This window comes from Protopterus annectens, chromosome 12.part0 (genome assembly GCF_019279795.1).
Source record: "Protopterus annectens isolate FY-2018-M chromosome 12.part0, PAN1.0, whole genome shotgun sequence".
Classification (NCBI taxonomy): domain Eukaryota; kingdom Metazoa; phylum Chordata; order Ceratodontiformes; family Protopteridae; genus Protopterus; species Protopterus annectens.
Genome location: NC_056746.1, coordinates 1,181,440,731 through 1,181,460,905, shown reverse-complemented (window position 1 = coordinate 1,181,460,905; position 20,175 = coordinate 1,181,440,731). Strand labels below are relative to the sequence as shown.

The following is a 20,175-nucleotide window of genomic DNA, read 5'->3' as shown; positions in this document are numbered from 1 at the left end:
TTTTGGTTGGAGGTATATTTTTTGTGTTTTTAATTTTATTTGCTCCCCATTTGGGGGACACCTGACATCTGGGGCAAGAAAAACTAATATAATGGCGTTGGCTGCATGTTTTTATACCCCTGACAACCTGACATCACAGAAGAAGAGACCGCACCCGACGAAGGACCCAAGACTTTGTTAATCAGGCCGACTGAGGGCAATCTGCTAGTAGATTACCCAAATGTAATGACTGCAACAGTGAATACACTCGAACATCTACATTTATGGTAAGTGTACACAACTGTACTTTCCTTTTTAAAAATCCTATTGCAGATCAAGAGACCATTTCACAGGGGCCCAAGGGCATTAAGGCTTCTACTGCTCAAAATCTTACCCCTTCTGATAGAGACTCCAGGGCACTGGATATATGGGGTAAGAAGGTTTACACTTCTGCAACCTTAACCTTGGCCATTAAGGCTTCAAACACTCCAGTTTCATATGTTAAAGTATCAGCAACATGTTATTGGATTGCTTAAACAGAAAATGATGCTGATTCCTGACTGTGTGGAAAATAAAGAATTACAGGCTTTAATGCATTCTGCTGAACTAGTTGGAAAACATACTTTGCAATGTGGTTTTGATTCATTAGAGGCCTCTTGCAGGGCCGCTGTTACTGGGTCTGTGCTCAGAAGGCATGCTTGGCTTAAGGAACAATCTTTGCCTGATCATGTTAAAGCTAAATTGTTGGATGCTCCCTTAAATCAGGACCGCCTATTTGGCAGTAAGGCTGAGGAATTTCTTAAAAAGATGGAAGATGAAGCTAAATCTATGCAAACTGTTAAAGATTTCTTGCAAGTTCAGCCTCCTAGATTTAGTAGGCACTGGCCCTCTAAGAATTAGTCATTTCCAGCCCCTTCTAGGTCTTCTCAAGCCAAACCCAGACACAGCAAAACCCCCTGGTTTCAGTCCCAGGGGACACACAGGACTAAGCAGTGGGGGGCCTCCACTTCAAAATCTGGGAGTAATAAGACTCCCCCTATGGTAAACTGCCTCAATGATTTCCTTTTAAATTTTCCAAGCACTTATCAACTGACTGCCCCTTTGGGGGGAAAGATTGCTCTTCATGCAAAGAACTGGAAACTCATTACCCAGGACAAATGGGTTTTAAATGTAGTGTCCCAGGGATACAGATTTCACTTCCACATGTTGCCAACACCAAGCGGGTGGCTGGACCTACCCCCAAATCAATGGGCAGAGGCCCAAAAACAAGTACTGTCTCTCTTAAGCATGGGGGCTATTCAACTGGTACCAGAAGAGGAAAAGGGACAAGGTTTCTACTCAAGACTTTTCCTGGTACCCAGAAAAGACAATTCATGGCATCCTATCCTGGACCTGTCTAGTCTAAACACCTTTTTGGAGATTCCAAAATTCAAGATGCTGACTCTTCAATTACTTCCTGTGCTAGGCAAAGATGCCTGGTTGGCAATACTAGATTTAAAAGAAGCATACCTGCACATCCCAATCAGGGAATCTTGCAGAAGATACCTACGCTTCAAAGCAGGCTTCACACACTGTCAGTTCTCTGACTGTCCTTTGGCTTATCTACTGCGCCCAGGGTATTCACAAAGTGCCGAGCTCCAGTAATTGCATTTTGCAGGCAAAGGAATATTCAAATATACACATACCTGGACGATTGTCTAATTCAGGCAGAAAGTCAGGACATACTTTTGAATCATCTGGCCTTTTTACAAAGGGTTGTAACTTATCTGGGGTACACCATAAATGAAAAGAAATCACACCTGGTACCCTGTAAACAAATTATATTCCTGGGAGCAAGCTTGAATACAACTTCCCAGATGGCCTACCTCATGCCAGAGAAACAAATTAATTTGACAACCTACTTCAAACAAGTGGCCACAAAAACCCTGCTATCTGCAAGACAAATACTGCAAGCCTTGGGGTTCATGGCCTCCTGCATTCTTCTAATTCCATATGCAAGACTGCATATGAGGAAACTACAGTGGTATCTAAAAAGCCTATGGTGTCAACATTCTCAGGATCTAGAAGCAATGATTCCTATTATACCTTGCCTATGCCTAGAGTTCCTTTGGTGGGCAGAGGCCTGCCACCAAAACAAGGGACTACCTTTCACACCACCCCCTGTTGCCCAAACTCTAACAACAGATGCATCAGACTATGCATGCGGGGCTCACCTGGCAGGGAAGTGCATTCAGAGCAAATGGAACCCAAGACAAATGCACCTGCATATCGATTAAAAAGAAATGTTAGCTGTACAGAATGCTCTGACAGCCTTCAAGGACCACTTTCTTCCAGGACAACCAATGGTAAAGACGGACAACACCACTGTTATGTGGTACATAAACAAGCAGGGAGGTGGATGTTCTTACCCCCTCTGCAGACTAGCCATGGCATTGTGGAACACAGCATTGAGCTACCAAGTGCACCTACAAGCTCAATTCCTGCCAGGAAAATTAAATACACTGGCAGATGGACTAAGCAGAAACCTCATGGACCCACACGAGTGGAAATTGGAACCAAGGATTTTCAACATGTTGACAAGCAAATGGGGGGAGCCCAGGTATAGACCTATTTATCTCTCCCAAGAACTACCAATTTGACAAATTTTGCACAAGGACTCCCCACAAACAAGCCTGGAAAGTGGATGCTCTGTCCTCCAGCTGGAAAAAGCTATCAGTCTGTTCCTTAGCCCCTCTGCCTCTGCTCTCCAAAGTACTACTAAAAATCAAACAGGACAAACCAAGGATGATTTTGATTGCTCCAGACTGGCCACGCCAGCACTGGTACCCCCTCCGGCGCAGTGTGTCACTGTTATCCCCATGGTACCTGCCTCAGACTCCTTCCCTGTTGTCTCAGCAGGAGAACCAGATTCTGCACACTCGGCTTCTAACACTGAACCTTGCAGCCTGGCTAATTACATAATCTCTCCTTTACAATCCCTCAGTAAACCTGTGATGGATATCATTTTAGAGGCAAGGAGGACTAGTACTAGAAAATCCTATGCTGAAAAATGGAAAAGATTCTGTGCCGGGAACCAGTCTCAAGGGATAAGCACAACAGCGTCCAATTTACCTCAGATTTTACAATACTTAACTGAGATGCTTCACAAGGGCCTGTCTTTTTCCTCCATTAAAATCCACACCTCAAGCCATTTCAGCTCATTATAACACAGAACCCCCCCCCCCGCCTTCTCTCATCCACTGCTCAAGCAGTTCCTCAGAGGGGCCAAAAAATTGAGACCACCCAGGAGAGCTCCAACCCCAGCCTGGGACCTTAACTTTGTTTTGGCGAAACTCACTCTACCTCTTTTCGAGCCATCAGCTACTGCAGACTTAAAATTTCTTTCTTGGAAAACAGCTTTCCTTTTAGCAATCACTTCAGCTAGAGGGGTATCTGAACTACAGGCCCTTATGGCAGTGGAGCCTTTCATCATCTTTCATGCGGACAGGGTGTCCCTCAGGACCAGTCCATCCTTCATGCCCAAGGTGGTATCCAGTGTGGCTCTTAATTAGTCCATTCATTTGCCAACCTTCTTTCCCAATCCACAGAACAAAGGGGAATGGATACTGCATTCCTTAGATGTGCACAGACAACTCAGATTCTACTTGGACAGGACTAAACCTCAAAGGAAATCTGAACAATTGCTAGTAGCATTTGCTGCAGGGGTAGAGGGGAATGCTATTTCAAAACAAACCATTTATAAATGGATAGGCCATTGCATTTATTTCTGCTATAAGCACTATGGAAAACCTATCCCCCAGGGGATCAGACCTCACTCCACCAGGGCTGCATCAACCTCTTACAGCCTTTCTCAGAGGCGTCCCTACTAGGGACATCCTAGAAGCTGCTACCTGGAGTTTTGTACATACTTTCACCAAGCATTATCATTTGCCAATTTTCTCTAAATCCAGAGCTGGCTTTGCCACTACAGTCTTGCAGGGCCTTATAGCTGGTCCTAATGCTATCTAAATTCCTCCTCCCAACCATAGCTTTGAGAATCTACCAAAATGTAATGACTGCAACAGTGAAACACAAAAAACATAGTACAGTTATGTACACTAACCATAAATGTAGATGTTCGAGTGCATTCACTGTTGCAGTACTAGTTACCCTCCCTACAGCCTCCTAACTTCTTTTCGCTATACCTCAACTTTCCTTTTACTATGCTTAAAAGCCTTTTTGGTGTATTTGCTTTTTTGTTGGAGGTAAATCATTGTACTTTTATATTTAATTGCTCCCCATTAGGGGGGCCCTGACATCTGGGGCAAGAAAAACTGATGTAATGGCGTCAGCTGCATGCTTTATAGTCCTGACGACCTGACGTCATGGAAGAAGGGACAGCAACCGATGCAGGATCCACGACTTTGTTAATCAGGCTGACTGAGGGCTACCTGCAAGCAGATAACCCAAATGTAATGACTGCAACAGTGAATACACTCAAACATCTACATTTATGGTAAGTGTACACAACTGTACTTTATTTTATCTGTTTGAAGCAGGTTCCAGTTATTCCACTGTCAAGGTAAAGTTAGCTGCCATTTTCATTTACCGTCCAGGTGTCAGAACACTACCCTAGCTTCTCACAAGCTGTGCAAGACTTTCCTTAAAGGAGCATTGTTCCTTCACCCTCTCACTAATGATCCTACCCCTCCATGGGATTTAAATCTACTCCTAGAAGCATTAAGTAAGTCTCCTTTCATGCCAGGGTCTTCAGCAGATCTGAAGTATTTATCTTGGAAAACATTTTTTCCTGGTAGCTGTTACTTCAACTAAGAGAATCTGTCCTTTAATGTTACTCCACTATATTTGATTTTTCACAAGGACAGGGACACGCTAAGAACTAATCCATCATTTATTCCCAGGTTGACATCTAAGAGTAATATGATTCAGTCCAAATTATTCTAACAAAGGGGAGTGTCTTACACACACACACACACACACACACACACACACACACACACACACACACACACACACACACACACACACACACACACACTCACTCACACTCTAGACATTCACAGACAACTTTGATTTTATTTGCATAGAACCAAGGCTCTCAGAAAATACAATAGCTGTTTGTATTGTTTGCTTTGAACAGATTGAGCTAGAGCAAACCTTATCCAGTTTGCCTAAGCAGCAAGAAAGACCCTGCAAAGCCTAAAGGTCATTCAACAAGGTCTGTGGCAACTTCAGCACCTTTTTTAGAAATGCTTCCATTGATGACTTTTGTGCTGCAGCCATTAGGTCTAAAATGCACAACCTTCTTCTAAACGATACAAGTTGGATCTCTCTAGAACTAGAGCTGCCTTTGGAGCTTCAGTTCTCAGAGGTATCCTGTCATGATTGCACCAAAAAGATCCCTGCCTCAATTCCACATCCATATTGTTCACTGAATATAATTGTTGTTGTCTTAGTGCGTGTAGTGTCTAGGCAGCATACTTGATCTGAAGGGAAGGCTCATAGGAGATTATGGGAAAGTTTGTAGGTGCTCAAGGCATTAGAGTACTAGCCAATGGCCTCTTTGGATCTGAGTGGTGGCTCTGTACTCGGCTCTCATATCAGATGAACTTGGGACAAAAAGGATCTATCGGTGTGATAAATACAAAAGTTTTGTGTGTGTCTCGTCAAAAGTCCCCGTTACTTGTACTGTAGTATGGCCCGCACTTAACTGTCTGAGCTACAGCAGCAGTAAATTACTGGTTATGTTTGGCAGCTTGCTGAACTTTGTTTGCCTGTAAGTATGCACATATGTATGCACAAGCATCTGTTTGTATAGCTACTCATACAAATGCACAATACGGTGTGTGATTGTGAATTCATTGTTTAACACTGAACCACACCTGATGAATTTTAAAATACTAAGATATCCAAGGTGAAACTGAAAGTACGCAAACCAGCATCTTCTGAAAGGAACAGTGCAAAAGCTTACAGTTGTATATAGAACAGCATCAGCATGGACGTTGATACTACTACAAGATTCCAAGTGTAGCCTATACCTCTGTTACTTAAATATTCTCACTCTGAGATCGGATAGGAAGGAAAGGATGGGCTCCTCATACTTGTCTTTCTCAGAAAGCAGCCTCAAGATCTTTGTCTTAAAGCTGCAGAGTAGTGGCTTCTCTGCCAGAGTGACCACTGTGTTTATATTTAATACAGAGTCAGATTACAGTGCCAGCATGCACAGTAGCTGTCAGAGTTGTGTTACTGCTGTTCATGCTGCGTTGGTCATTTACATTTGTACTACACATTAGCTGCCGGGTGGTGTGCCTTTTCATAGGTTCATAGGTAGGTACTAGGCTATTGGCCCTAGGGCCTATATAAGCCTAACCAAAAAGGTACCCTGGCTTTCGCCACCCAAGAAAATTATTTTCCTGTGCCCCTGTCAAGCAGAGCCACAGAAGTGATTCCCAGGGTGAATTTCCTATTTCCCATTCAGTCATCAAGATTTTTCTTGAAGAGTGCTAATGAGGAGCTCTGTTTGACATAGATAGGTAGTCTGTTCCAGAGTATGGGAACCCTCTGGGACAGGAATCTATCCCTCCAGCATGTTATGTTTATTGTGGTGACAAGGTTTAGGTCCCGACAGTGTGTAGTTCGGAGGGATTGGGATTTCTTTACGTGGAGCATGTCCAAAAGCTCCGGGTTTGACATAGCTTTGTATGTTAGCAGAGATCGCCTCTGAGTAGGCGATATGCAGCGGAGTAAAGCTGGAGTTTTTTGAGACGGTCTGCGTAGGGTATCTGTTTGAGGCCAGTAATCTTCTTTGTGAGGTATTTCTATGGCTTCTCCAGTTGTTGTAGATGTCTTGTGAGGTACATACCAAAAGGGACACTGTACTCTATAATGGATCTAATGAGTAGAGGGGAACTATGACTTCTTTTTTTCTGGATGAGAAACCTTTTGTGATGAGGTGTGCCACGTAGAAGGATTTCCTGACCACTGTGGCAATGTGATCATCAAAGGAGAGACTATTGTCCACCTATGTCCCAAGGTCTCTTATCACACTTTCAGTGTTAAATAGACTACCACCTATGTGGTAGTTCATGGATGCAGAGTTTTTGCCAAAGGGGATGACAATGCACTTTTTGGCATTGAGCTTCAGGCCATGGCTTTGACACCAGGCATCTGTATCAGTGAGGCCCTTTTGTAGGATGTCCACATCATTAGGAGTTTCGATTATGGCTCCCAGTTTGCAGTCATCTGTAAACTTTGTTAGCCAAAGACCTTCTGTGTTAGCCTGTACTTCAGAGAAGTATATACCAAACAGGAGAGGACCCAGGACTGAACTCTGTGGTACTCCACTTGTCACTGGTCTGAAGTCGGATTTGGAGTCTGCTACTTTCACAGTGTGGGTTCTGTCTGTGAGCCACTTGGCAACCCATCTTGTGACATAGGGATTTATACCTAGTTTAATGAGTTTATCTATAATTCCAGAGTGGGGGATGGTATCGAAAGCCTTGGCGAGATCAAGATAGGCTGTGTGTGAACCACCTTACCCTCATCTATGGCTTTGGTGACTGCTTCAAAGAAGTCTGTCAGGTTTAGGAGACATGATGTGCCTTTTACAAACCCGAACTGGGTGGGATCCAGAGTTTGGAGATTACCAATGTCTTTGTTTATGAGTTCCATGATACGTTCCATGGCCTTGCAGACCAGGCTCGTCAGGCTAATGGTGCGGTAGTTCCCGGGGTCCGTCGTGGCTCCCCCTTTGTGGAGTGGGATAACCGTCGCGGTGTGCCATTCAGTGGGCACAAAGCCTGAGGTGAGGCTATGATTGAACATGATACTTGGGTGGGGTGCCAGTTCGTTCTGTAGTTCGTGTAGAACACAGCGTGGGATATTGTCAGGTCCCATGGATGCTGTGTTCTTGGCTTTGGAGAGTGTGTTTTTTACCTGTGCAGCCGTGATTACAAGAACTTTGCATTCTTCGGTATAGAGATGTGCCCTCTAGGGGGTGAGAGGGGGGTAAAGTTAGCACTGAACCTATCTGCCAGGATGTTGGCAATATCAGTTGGTTCTGTATATTTAGTGCTATTGTGCTACAACTCAGAGCAGATCTGAGTGTTGCCATTGAGATTCCTGACATAGCTATAGAATGCTTTGTGGATGCCTTTAGAGTCAGTGGCAGTTTTGTTTTCGTAATTAGCTTTGGAGGATTTTATGAGGGATCTCAGCTTCCTACTGAGGCTGTCCAGGGAGCTTCTCCAGTCATGGGATTTTACTCTTTTTTTGCAACAGCTTCTTTCTTCTGTTGTAGAGTTTGTTTATGGCAGAGGACCACCAGATTGGCTTCCTTTTTTTGGAGGATAGCATCTTGAGTCTGTTAGGGATAGCACGATCCATGCACTCGTGTAAGTGCTTATAAAGTGCATTTGTGTAGGATTCAGCAGTCGTACCTCTATTGTCCGTCTGCATGGGTGTCATGATGTTTGCCACTTCTGTCTTAAGAAGTGTGAAGTTGGCTTTGGAGAAGTTTTTTATGGTGGTTTCCCTAATGGGGGTGGGGTGGGATGTGGATGTCTAGGGTGATTAGCTTGTGGTCGGATCTGACCAACGAGGAATTGACCTCTGGTGTGGAACACCGGTCGCCCATGTTGGTAATGACCAGGTCTAGGATATTGCTGCCCCTGGTGGGGGTGTGAATAAGTTGATCCAAGGCAATGGAATGTATGAATTCCAGAAAACATTGAGCAAAAGAGCTGGTACACGAGTAGTTTTCCCAGTTAATGTTGGGGTAGTTGAAATCACCCATTATTATGGTGTTGGGTTGTACCCTAATATTTTCCAGTGAATCAAGAAATGAGGAGTGGGAATCCTGGGCCATGGTGGGGGGTCTGTAGCAAGCTACAATTTGGATTGCGGTCTTGCCCAGAGTTAGTTGCACTTGGATAATCTCGGATGCATTATGCTGTTCGTCTAGCCTGGAGGTGTGGATATCCTTAATGAATATGGACACGCCTCCATTTTTAGTGCTTCGGTCCGGGTTAGGTGGCTGAAAGGTGTGGTATGAATTATAGCCTGGTAATGCAGGGCGTGCTCTCTGGAGCTTTGAACCAGGTCTCTGTCACTGCACAGATGTCGATGTTCTCCATTTTAAGGAGTGCCTCGAGTGAGTGCATTTTGAGGTTTAGACTTCTAGCATTGAGTAACATTATCCTCAGATTTTGCTCGCTTGTACCTGTTACGGTGGGGAATTTGTCATTTGAACCTTGCCTAAGAAAGGCACTATAGGGGTGGCAAGAGCCTTAGCCAGTATCCGGCATCTCAAGGACGACAGGTGCAGGCCATCTTGGCAAAGCATCGTGGTCTGTCGATCATGTCATCCCAGGCAGACAAATACTGGATCCCCTTAGAATGACACCAGAAGTTTAGCCAATAGTTGAAGTCAGTCATTTTGTCCTTGTACTGTGGGTATCATTCTGGGTGATGGCAGGATGCTACTCAAGGCTAGGGTCATACCTGCCTGGGCTACAAGATCAGAGAGCTCCTCCATGTCTCTTTTCATGTAGTCCAGGGAGGTACGTCTCAGGTCATTCACACCAACATGGACAATGACAGAGTCATATTTGTACTTGTTGTGGAGTGACCTGAGTGCGTGTGCTATGTGGCGGATCCTGGCACCCGACAGGCAGCTGACAGTGACTTTCTCCTTGTTTAGCCTGGTGAGTGGAACATCAGTGTGCATGACTATAGAGTCACCTATGACTAGAGTGTTGGGTACGTTATTATGCCTTATGAGCTGTGGTTGAGTGGCACAGTGAGATTGTGGGCTATGTGTCATTTGGGTTGTGTTGGGGGTGGAGTTTGCTTGCGTTTCTGCTTTGGAGGTCCCTGTTGCTTGGGCAGGTTTTTATTGAGAGCCTCAGCAAATGTAGGTGTGTTTCTGTGTGTGTGTGTGTGTGTGTTTTGGTGATGTAGATTTTGAGGAACTATGTGGTGAGTGTGGTGTGGTTCAAGTGTTTACCTTCTGCTTCTGACTGTCTATTCCAGTCTTGGGTCTAGAGAGCTTTGCTTCAAGTTTGGTTATATAAGTGCATCTCTCACAGGTTGTAGTGTTGGGTGGTAGGAGGAAAGGGTTGTCTGTGTACATGAGGTAATTGCTGCATTGCCCCAAGATGCCCAGATTCATCAGGTAGACAGGAGAAAACACTGGGAGCTGACCCTTAGACATGCCTGGATAGGTGCTTATTTATTAAGTACTAAAAACTGCTTTCCTCTAATCAAGTGAAGAAAGTTGAGTGCTGTAGTAATTTGTAGCTTATTTAGTGCTTACAACGAGTTCTGAACAAGTGCTGAGCTCAAATAAACAGATTTGAGTGCTGAAACTAAAAAACTGGCTAGTTTTAAGAAATAAAATTAAGCTAGAAGGCTTCTCTCCAACAGAGAAAGGTTTGTGGGCTCAGAAGCTTACAAATTGTCCTGGATACAGCAAATATGTATGTGGACTAGAGTACTTACAGGATAGGCAGGAAACAAACTTAGAATTTTTTTTTCTTTTTCTTCCCAAATGCTCTCTTTGTACACAGTAGGAGTGCCTGGAATCAGAATATGACCTCACTGCACTCAGTTGACTGAGCAAATGAGATGGGCCCAGAAGGAGTATCCAAATACAAATTTACAAGAGGGGCGTGCAGTTTCAAAGCCACCAAGATTTACACCAAAACAAGAACAGGGAAGGGGGTGGTGGGAACTAACTGTAGAGACAGAGAGCCACCATTTTCAGTTCAAGTAATATTCAGTAAGAAACAAAAACACAAAATGCAGTACTATATGAAAAAAGTGCAGATAAAAGTGTACTTAAATTCACTTATACGTCCAGTTGATTGCGGGCAGATCTTAGCCGGCCAAAGCTCAAGTATTTAGCAGAACAAAAACAAAATGTACCACTTATATAAGGCAGGACAGCCCCTCAGCTGAAGCACAGACTATCAAAGTGAAAGTACCCCCCACTGCTATCAATGGCTGCACATCTAACAAGATCTCTGTAGAAACACAAGCTCTCTGTAGTGACAGAGAGCCACAATTTTCAGTTCAATTAATATTCAGTAAGAAACAAAAACACAAAATGCAGTACTATATGAAATAAGTGCAGATAAGTATACTTAAATTCACTGATATGTCCAGATGATTGAAGGCAGATCTTAGCCAGCCAAAGCTCAAGTATTTAGTTTTTATTAACATTATTTATGTTTTTATTAATAATTATTATTATTATTATTAATATTTTAAGTTTTTTCTGCTGTGTGAATTGTGTTCGATATGTTTCTGTTTTTTTTTTTTTTTGCAGTTGTGTGCAGTATGTCTGAGAGTCCTCCCAAGTCTTAGTTTCCTTGTTTTCTTCAGGGCGTACAAACACACATCTGGAAGTGTGTGTATGTATGTAATACACACACACGCACGCACGCACGCTCGCTCACTCGCTCACTCACTCGCTCACTCGCTCGCTCACTCACACACACTCGCTCGCTCACTCACACACATTCGCTCGCTCGCTCACTCACACACACTCGCTCGCTCACTCACTCACTCTCCCTCTGTTTTGAAGAGTGACCTAAGTTTGACAGCATTGACAAATGTGTGTGTAGATCACAAGTATTAGCAACACTAAAGTAGTTTGCATAAAAAAACAATCTGGCAAAGCTTCTTTTGTTAGAAATAAAACAAATGAGGCTGCCTGTAATTGGTATTGAGGCAAAGAATGCATATAAAAAGTCCCATGAGCAAATGAGATTGAATCTCTAAGATGAATATGAGCATCTACAAGGAAGGAAAGGTTGTCTACAATACAGCTGTAGTAAAAATGATGAAGACTGAGCATGGTCTGATTGCAGAGAGTTAAATAGCATGCGAGGGATAATGCTGAGTGTTTATGCCAGCAGAGCAGTAGAAAGCCACAACTGGAGTGGATACGTAATGCGCAGAAACACAGGTAGTAAAGTGGGGAAGAGTTGGCTTTAGAGGGAATGCAGTTGGATTTCAGTTGATCATATAGCAGTAAAATTTGCTTGAAATCTTTAAGCTCTTATTTTAGTATTATTTTGTGTGTTCCTTTACCTATGTGATCATTAGGTGATGTCCTTCAAGAATGCAACTGCAGTCATAACATGTGTGTTGTCCTGCCTCAGGCAGCCCTCGGTCGGCCGGATTCCAAAGTCTGGGTCCGACGTCGGCTGATGTCGCATTTCTCTCCGACGTCAGAGCGGCTGGAGTACATAAGCATCAGCCGACGCCATTTTCTTCAGTCTTTCTTGCCGCGCGGTGCCCGAAGCAGAAGCAGTTCGCAAGTGCCGGTCGGTCAGCTCCTGTATTCTACGATACCGAAGTCATCAAAAAAGCTAAGTACCCCGTTGGGGGCCTTTTCTTGCCTCAGCCGATGTCAGAAATTACTGAAAAAGTTAACAATTGTCTTTTTTGTGGTAAACAAATACCTCATAAGGATTTCCACTCTTACTGCCTCCCTTGCCTGGGCCCAGACCATGACGTCTCGGCCTGCGTAGCCTGTGCTCGCTTCAACAAGCGCACTCTCAGGCGCCGGGCAGAGTTCGCTGAAGATTTTTTCGGCGATAAATTTGCTTACACCATGCCGTCGGATCTTCCGACATCGCAAACTCCCAAAAAGCGAAAAGACTGGGACCGACATCCTCAGCCCGCGTCTACCACCGACTCCACGCCAAAACCTAGCATGAGTGCTCCGGTTCCCTCTGAGACGGTCTCTCCACCGCTCCGAACTGAAGACACCGCATTACCGACGACTCCGATTCCAGACATTACTCCGACGCCAGTTATAGACTTTCCTCCGGATACCGAAACCGAGGAAATGCCCGAGACCATTGCTGTAGACAAGGTCACTCCTGCACGTGGAGCTGCCAGGCCTCCTATGGCCATGTCTATTAAGGCCTACACTAGGGCTAAGGCAGCCAGCAAAACAAAGCATATTGCTTCCAAATCCTTACCTCAGCCGACTCCGGAGACACAAATTATGTCCATGGCTGCTGATTTAATTTCCATGATCAGAGGTTCACAGGCCCATCCTGAGAGAGCATCCCAGCCTCCTCCTGATAAAAGACCCCGGGTTGAACCCTCTGACCCTTCTCCTTCTGATGAAGACTCTGAGGGCTCTGTCCACTCTGATAGCCAGGAAGAGCTCTTCCAGACCTATGAGGACTCGGATGCAGAAGATTCCATACCTTCGGCCTCCCCTCCTGAGGATATTTCTTTTGGGGAAGTTCTGCACACCATGAGGGAACATTTCAAGTGGTAGGGTCAGGAATATTCTGATTCTAGGAAACGCCTTAGGACTTTCCTTAAGAAGCCTCAGCACAGGCCCTTAGCTATTCCCCCTGTACTTGATGTTCTGGATGATTTGTATTCTGATTCTAGTGCTACCCCTGATTCTCTTCCTCCTGCTCCAGCCAAGCCAGACAGGTATTACAGGGTCCCAGAAACTCATTCCCATTTATTCAGGGCCCATACTGCTGATTTGGAAACTGTTTCACAGGGGCCTAAAGGAGTTTCATCCTCCACCTCAAAAAATCCTTTGCCCTCCAACAGGGAAGCAAGGTCATTAGAGAGATGGGGTAAAAGGTTTACACATCCACTACCTTATCTATGAGAGCTTTAAATTGCCTTTTTCATATGTTCCAATATCAGGATTATCTCTTAGAAGATTTACAAAAAACATTAGCTTCTCCTGATCCTTTAGACAGGAAGACTTTGCAGGAAGCTGTACATAACACTCAGCAAGTAAGCAATCACTTCCTGCAGTGTGGATATGATGCACTGGAAGCTTCATGTAGAGCAGCTATGACAGGGGCAGTGATGCGTAGACATGCTTGGTTAAAAGATCAACCTCTGCCAGATCATGTAAAAGCAAAACTTCTGGATGCACCTTTGGAAAAGAACAAGCTTTTTGGTGCAAATGCTAAGGATGTGTTAAAGACCATCGAAGAAAAAGCAAAATCAGTTCAGACTGTGAAAGATTTCCTCCAGGTTCAACCCCCCCAAATTCAGTAGGAATTGGCCTTCAAAAAACTGGTCCTTTCCTAATCCAGAAAAGTTTCAAAGGGGTAAGAACAGACGTGGCGAGGAAGAGGCCAATACAGAGGCCCTTACAGGGGACGACAATGGCAGCCAGGAAATCAAAGAAGTGACGCAGGGGTTTCACCTGCCCAACAACCACAAACTCAATGACTTTCCTCTACTACCGCCTACCAGGGAACAACTAGAAGCTCCCTTGGGCGGGAAATTATCTCTGTTTGCAGAAAACTGGCACAGACTGACAAAGGACAAATGGATTTTGGACATTATAGACCGAGGGTACAGGTTTCATTTTCATACCTTACCAAGAAAACAAGGCATGCCAAATCTACCACAACATCAAAGGGCAGAGGCTATCAAGCAAATCACTCTGCTGACTCGAATGAAAGCAATAGAAAGAGTTCCACAACAAGAACAAGAACAGGGTTTTACTCAAGACTGTTCCTTGTTCCAAGAAAAGAATCTCAATGGAGACCAATACTGGACTTGTCCGCATTAAACACCTTTCTCATAGTACCAAAGTTCAAAATGCTGACTCTACAGCAACTCCTTCCCATGCTGGGCAAGGCGTCGTGGCTGATTACTCTGGACCTCAAGGAGGCATACCTGCATGTCCCTATCAGACACAGCTGCAGAAGATACCTCAGATTTCTTGCAGGGCCAGAGCATTATCAATTCTCAGCATTGCCATTTGGCTTATCTACTGCCCAGAGTATTTACAAAATGCCTGGCTTCAGTAATTGCTCATTGCAGGCTCCAGGGTATACAAATTTACCCGTACCTGGACGACTGCCTCATACAAGCGGACGACATATTGATGTTGACAAAAAACCTGGATTATGTCATACGATTACTTCAAGCTCTGGGATACACAGTCAACTTCCAAAAGTCAAGACTGCAGCCATCCCAGCAAATAATCTTCTTAGGAGCCAAACTAGACACAGCCTCTCAGATGGCTTACCTGACAGAAGACAAGCAAGAGAAGTTAACGCAATACTTCAAAGGTTTAGCAAAACTCACCCAGATGACTGCAAGGAGATTCCTACAGGCCCTGGGTTACATGGCATCCTGCATTCTATTGGTTCCATTAGCAAAACTACACATGAGAAAGTTTCAATGGTACCTAAAAAGCATTTGGTCTCAACACAGCAACAACTTGGAGACAATCATACCACTCATTCCATGCCTACAAAAGGAATTCCTATGGTGGGCCTCGGTGAGCCAGGAAAACACAGATATGTCATTTAAAAAACCACAGATAACACAGACCATGACTACAGACGCCTCAGACCTTGGATGGGGGTGCACATGGAAGGCAGGTGTATACAAGGACAATGGTCTCCAAAGGAAACACATCTGCATATAAACCAAAAGGAAATGCTGGCAGTAATGCATGCTATCGAGGCTTTTCAACACCAACTCCAGCAAGGCCATCTAATGATACGGACAGACAACACCACTGTGATGTGGTACATAAACAAGCAGGGGGGCACCCACTCTTACCCCCTTTGCAGACTGACAATGCAGCTTTGGGAGAAGTCACTGAGTTTAAACATCCAGTTACAATCCCAGTTTGTTCCAGGAAAAGACAATGTGTTGGCGGACAGCCTAAGCAGGAATTTCACAGATCCACACGAGTGGAGGTTACATCCGAAGGTTTTCAGACAACTCACTTCGACATGGGGCAAGCCAGAAGTGGACCTATTTGCCTCTCACCTCAATCATCTTCTACCAAAATTTTGCACAAGGACATACCATCCAAAGGCTTGGAAAATAGATGCCCTTTCATTCAACTGGAACTCCCTAGCAATCTATGCATTCCCACCTCTGCCACTGATGATCTCAGTATTACTAAAGATCAAAGCAGAGAAGCCCAAGGGAATCATAATAGCTCCGGATTGGCCAAGACAACACTGGTACCCTCTACTACGGAGCATATATCACACCAGGAGGTGGGCCCTCCCTCAGTGGCCTCTACTTTTGACTCAACACAATTTCGAAACACTGCATCCAAACCTTCAGACACTGCAGCTAACAGCCTGGGAGATCCCATAAATAACTTCAGCTTATCTCTCTCCAAGGAAGTTCAGCGGATACTAACAGAGGCTCGAAGACCATCCACAAGAAAGGTTTACTTAGCAAAGTGGAAAAGATTCAGCAATTGGAATACCAGCAAGGGACGTGATGCATCATTACTGAACATCCCACTCATCTTGGAATATTTGGCAAATATGTTACAGAGCGGCCTCTCATATTCTTCAATAAAGATACATGCATCCGCTATTTCAGCTAGATACAACACTGATCCTCCTGTTTTCTCTCACCCCTTACTAAGACAATTCCTCAGGGGAATCAAGAACATTAAGCCACCAAGAAAGGCCCCAGTGCCAGCCTGGGGCCTCAATTTTGTCTTAGAGAAACTGACTCTACCTCCTTTTGAGCCAGCAGCTTCAGTTGACTTGCAATTTCTCTCATGGAAAACAGCTTTCCTGTTGGCAATTACCTCAGCAAGAAGGGTTTCGGAGCTACAGGCCCTAATGGCAATACCACCCTTTATTATTTTCCACAGAGACAGGGTTTCATTAAGGACCAACCCTACTTTTATGCCAAAGGTGGTATCTAGGGTTTCTCTAAATCAAGCCATTCATCTGCCTGCTTTCTTCCCCAATCCTGAGAATAAGGGGGAAAGACTTTTGCATACCTTGGACATTCATAGACAACTTCGATACTACCTGGACAGAACCAAGGCCAGTAGGAAGTCTGAACAGCTTTTTGTAGCTTACGCCCCTGCAGTCCAAGGAAAAGCAATTTCAAAACAGACTATTTCTAAATGGATTGGGCATTGCATCAGATTCTGTTATTCCTTTCATGGGAAGACTGTTCCAGCCTATGTCAGACCACATTCCACCAGAGCTACAGCCACCTCTACAGCATTTTTAAGAGGGGTGCCTACAAAGGACATTCTAGAAGCTGCTACATGGAGCTCCGTGCATACATTCTCAAAACACTACAATCTCCCTCTATATTCCAGATCCAGAGCAGGCTTTGCTTCGCAGTCCTGCAGGGTTTGATTGCCACACCATCTGTTCCCTAGAGCATACGTCCTCCCCCAGCTAAGCTATGGTATTCTACCCACATGTTATGACTGCAGTTGCATTCTTGAAGGACATAGTACAGTTTTGTACCTATCATAAATGTAGATGTCCGATAGACATGCAACTGCAGTCGGGTTTTCCCTCCCTCCATACCCCTCTATGCCTAGGGTCCACTCCTATCCCCCTTACTCTTGGCTGGGGATATCTGTTATGGTGTATTTGTTTTATTGCTCATGTATTTGTTTGGAATCCTGTTTTTGTCTTCCAATTTGACTACAGCCTTCCTTGGAGGGCACCTGGCATCTGGGGCAAGAAACACTGAAGAAAATGGCGTCGGCTGGTGCTTATGTACTCCAGCCGCTCTGACGTCGGAGAGAAATGCGACATCAGCCGACGTCGGACCCAGACTTTGGAATCCGGCCAACCGAGGGCTGCCTGAGGCAGGACAACCACATGTTGTGACTGCAGTTGCATGTCTATCGGACATCTACATTTATGGTAGGTACAAAACTGTACTTTCTCTCTCTCTTTGTTTTATTAGCCTTTTTGTTTCAGTAGGAGATAACACCCCTGTGGCCCAATATTTCTAAGGAGTAAGCTCCATCATCTGTATGAGGCCAGGTGTTTTTTTTGCTTTAAGGCCATAACTGATCAGTACATGTCCAGTTTTGCACCAAGGTACAGCATGCGAAGAGTGTCGGCAGGAGCTTGTCAGTCACTTTCACAAGTAGCATAACCCCTCAAATTAGCTTTACCCTCTCCTCAAAGCTAAAATTCCTAAGGGATCTCTGGCCTCCACCAGGGATTCTCTAATTGGACCAAGTGCACAGATATGCACCTCACCCCCACCCCAAAAGAGAAGCAGGGCTTCTGCATTCTTTTCCTTCCAAATATTAGCTTCAGCAGATTTCCAAGCCACGTTTTGAAATCTGGTCACGAGTCATAGGGATTCATCCTCTGTGCCAACAGAGCTGACTTTGTAGTAGTGGGAGCTTCTTAGCCCAAGGTGAAGGAAAGTTATTCCAGTTTGAGCACTGCCACACTGAAGAATGTTTTGATGTCTTGAGTGTAAGAAACAGCATGTTAAAATTGCTGGCATTGTTTCTCTTGCCATTCCTATCATAGAGCTTCATGTCATAAAGTTTTCTACCCAAGCTACTCTTCAGGATGCATCTTGGTTTTCATTGCGTTATTCATTGAGTCCAGGCTATTGGAAGAGGAGGAAGAGACGTATATAGTTGCCCCTTTCTTTTCTTAATTGCAGCATGTCTGACCCCCACCTTTTAATAAAGCATAGGAAGTCTGTCAGACATATGTTGCTTTAAGCTAATGAGTACAGGACCTTTATGGAGGAGTACAGAGGTAAGACTAGTACCTGTCAGTATTTTTCAGTCAGGAGAATGGTAGTGCCTTATTCTAGAAAGAGCACCATTTTTGTGACATGAACAAAATAAGAAGGCTTGCTCATCTGTCTGTACCAAGGGCAGATTTGTCTTGCGCATTGTCTGCAGTGGCAGAAGAGATGCTGTATGTATGTGTTTGTGTATTTACTTATTAATTATTGCATTGGAGACCATGTGGGCATGTGGCTGGGATTTATGAAGAGGCTAACCTGTTGTCAGCAGCAGAACAGTGACTGTAGGTTCAAGTGGGTCTTTCATTAATTTGTTATATGTTAGGTGATCTTGAAATTTTCATTTGGACTGTATGACTATTCTGGATGTGTTATTGTCCGCCTTTAGCAAGGACTTGCCCGTATGGGAGACTGAAAACTGACTGTTGGTCTGTACTGTTTCATACCTGACCAGGCTATAACCTTAAGTCTTTCTGTGGCATGCATGTTTTAGGTACCCTTGCCTTGCCCTGTATAATCCTTGGAGTGAACTGGAAATTAATGTGAATGCATCTCATTGCTCTAGGCTTTTCATTGTGATTTATAATTCCAGGAATCATATGAGGTCCTTTTACACAGCTACTTCTGGGGTGTGGCTAAACCATGTTGTGCTTCCGACATATAACCTAAGCCAGCACAAGATGGAGAAGGGTATTTCTGAGAGAGTATAGCTTAGCTTAAAGAATGTATGATAATTAAGCTTCTTCATACTCAAAGAAAGATTGAAATGTTATGTGAAACAAAGCCCACCTGCCTCGTCTTACTACTTCTTGGTAACTCTACACATTTTTTTTTACAAAAAAAAATATATATATACTTTCCTTAACAGTACCACTATTCAGACAAATTTGGTGTGAAGTGATTGTTAGGGTTAAGTGACTGGAAAAGAAGACTGTTTATCTTTTTCAGTTGCTAGGTGTTCAAAAAAAAAAAAAAAACTGAAGTGTCTGCATCATTGCTTGAGCACTTTGATGTTTTGCCCTGTAATCTTCGAGAGGGACACACTCCTGCATATTTATGTATGGGTGCATGGGTGGGTGTGTCTGTCATATGCAAACACACACACACACACATACACATACATATATAAAACATGGTGGCTCTGTGTATATCTGTGTTTTATTGTATTTGAATCTTTGGATCAACAGCTGTGGTCTGTGGGACCGGCAGCAGTAGGAGAGAGTGAGGCAGTACATTTAAAATATACAGAGAGTGAGTATGACACATGGATTTGTATACAGATTGCATATAATAAATAGAGCCATAGAGCTGGGAAACATTTATGTCCATTTCACAGCTAGGTGCATTATGGGAGTACAAACTTCACACTTTTTTTGTGCAGAGTGCCTTTTTAGGAGTATTGCCAGTTCTGAGACTGTGCACATTATTTTTGGCAAAGTATGTCATTAGGATGTACCACAAATTCAGTAGAACTGAATAGAGAAATGATCTTACCAATTATTTTTATAGAAGTCATCTGCATGCTGTTTGCTGTAGTGCAAGGAGAGCCCTGTTAAGCAGTGAATGTTTTGGTGCAGAGCTTGGAAAAATAGTGCCTTTTTCTTGAATTGAGAAGTTTGCATGACTTTCTAGTCCTTCTCCCTGTTTACTGTTCTACATTTCTTATGC

At 44.0% G+C, this 20,175-nt stretch overlaps 1 protein-coding gene across 2 annotated transcripts in view; it reads left to right on the top strand.

The window, feature by feature from the left end:
• The window catches only part of RPN2 (ribophorin II), a gene marked incomplete in the record, with an annotated part of 690,715 nt that overhangs the window by 530,492 nt on the left and 140,048 nt on the right, over nt 1-20,175 (top strand).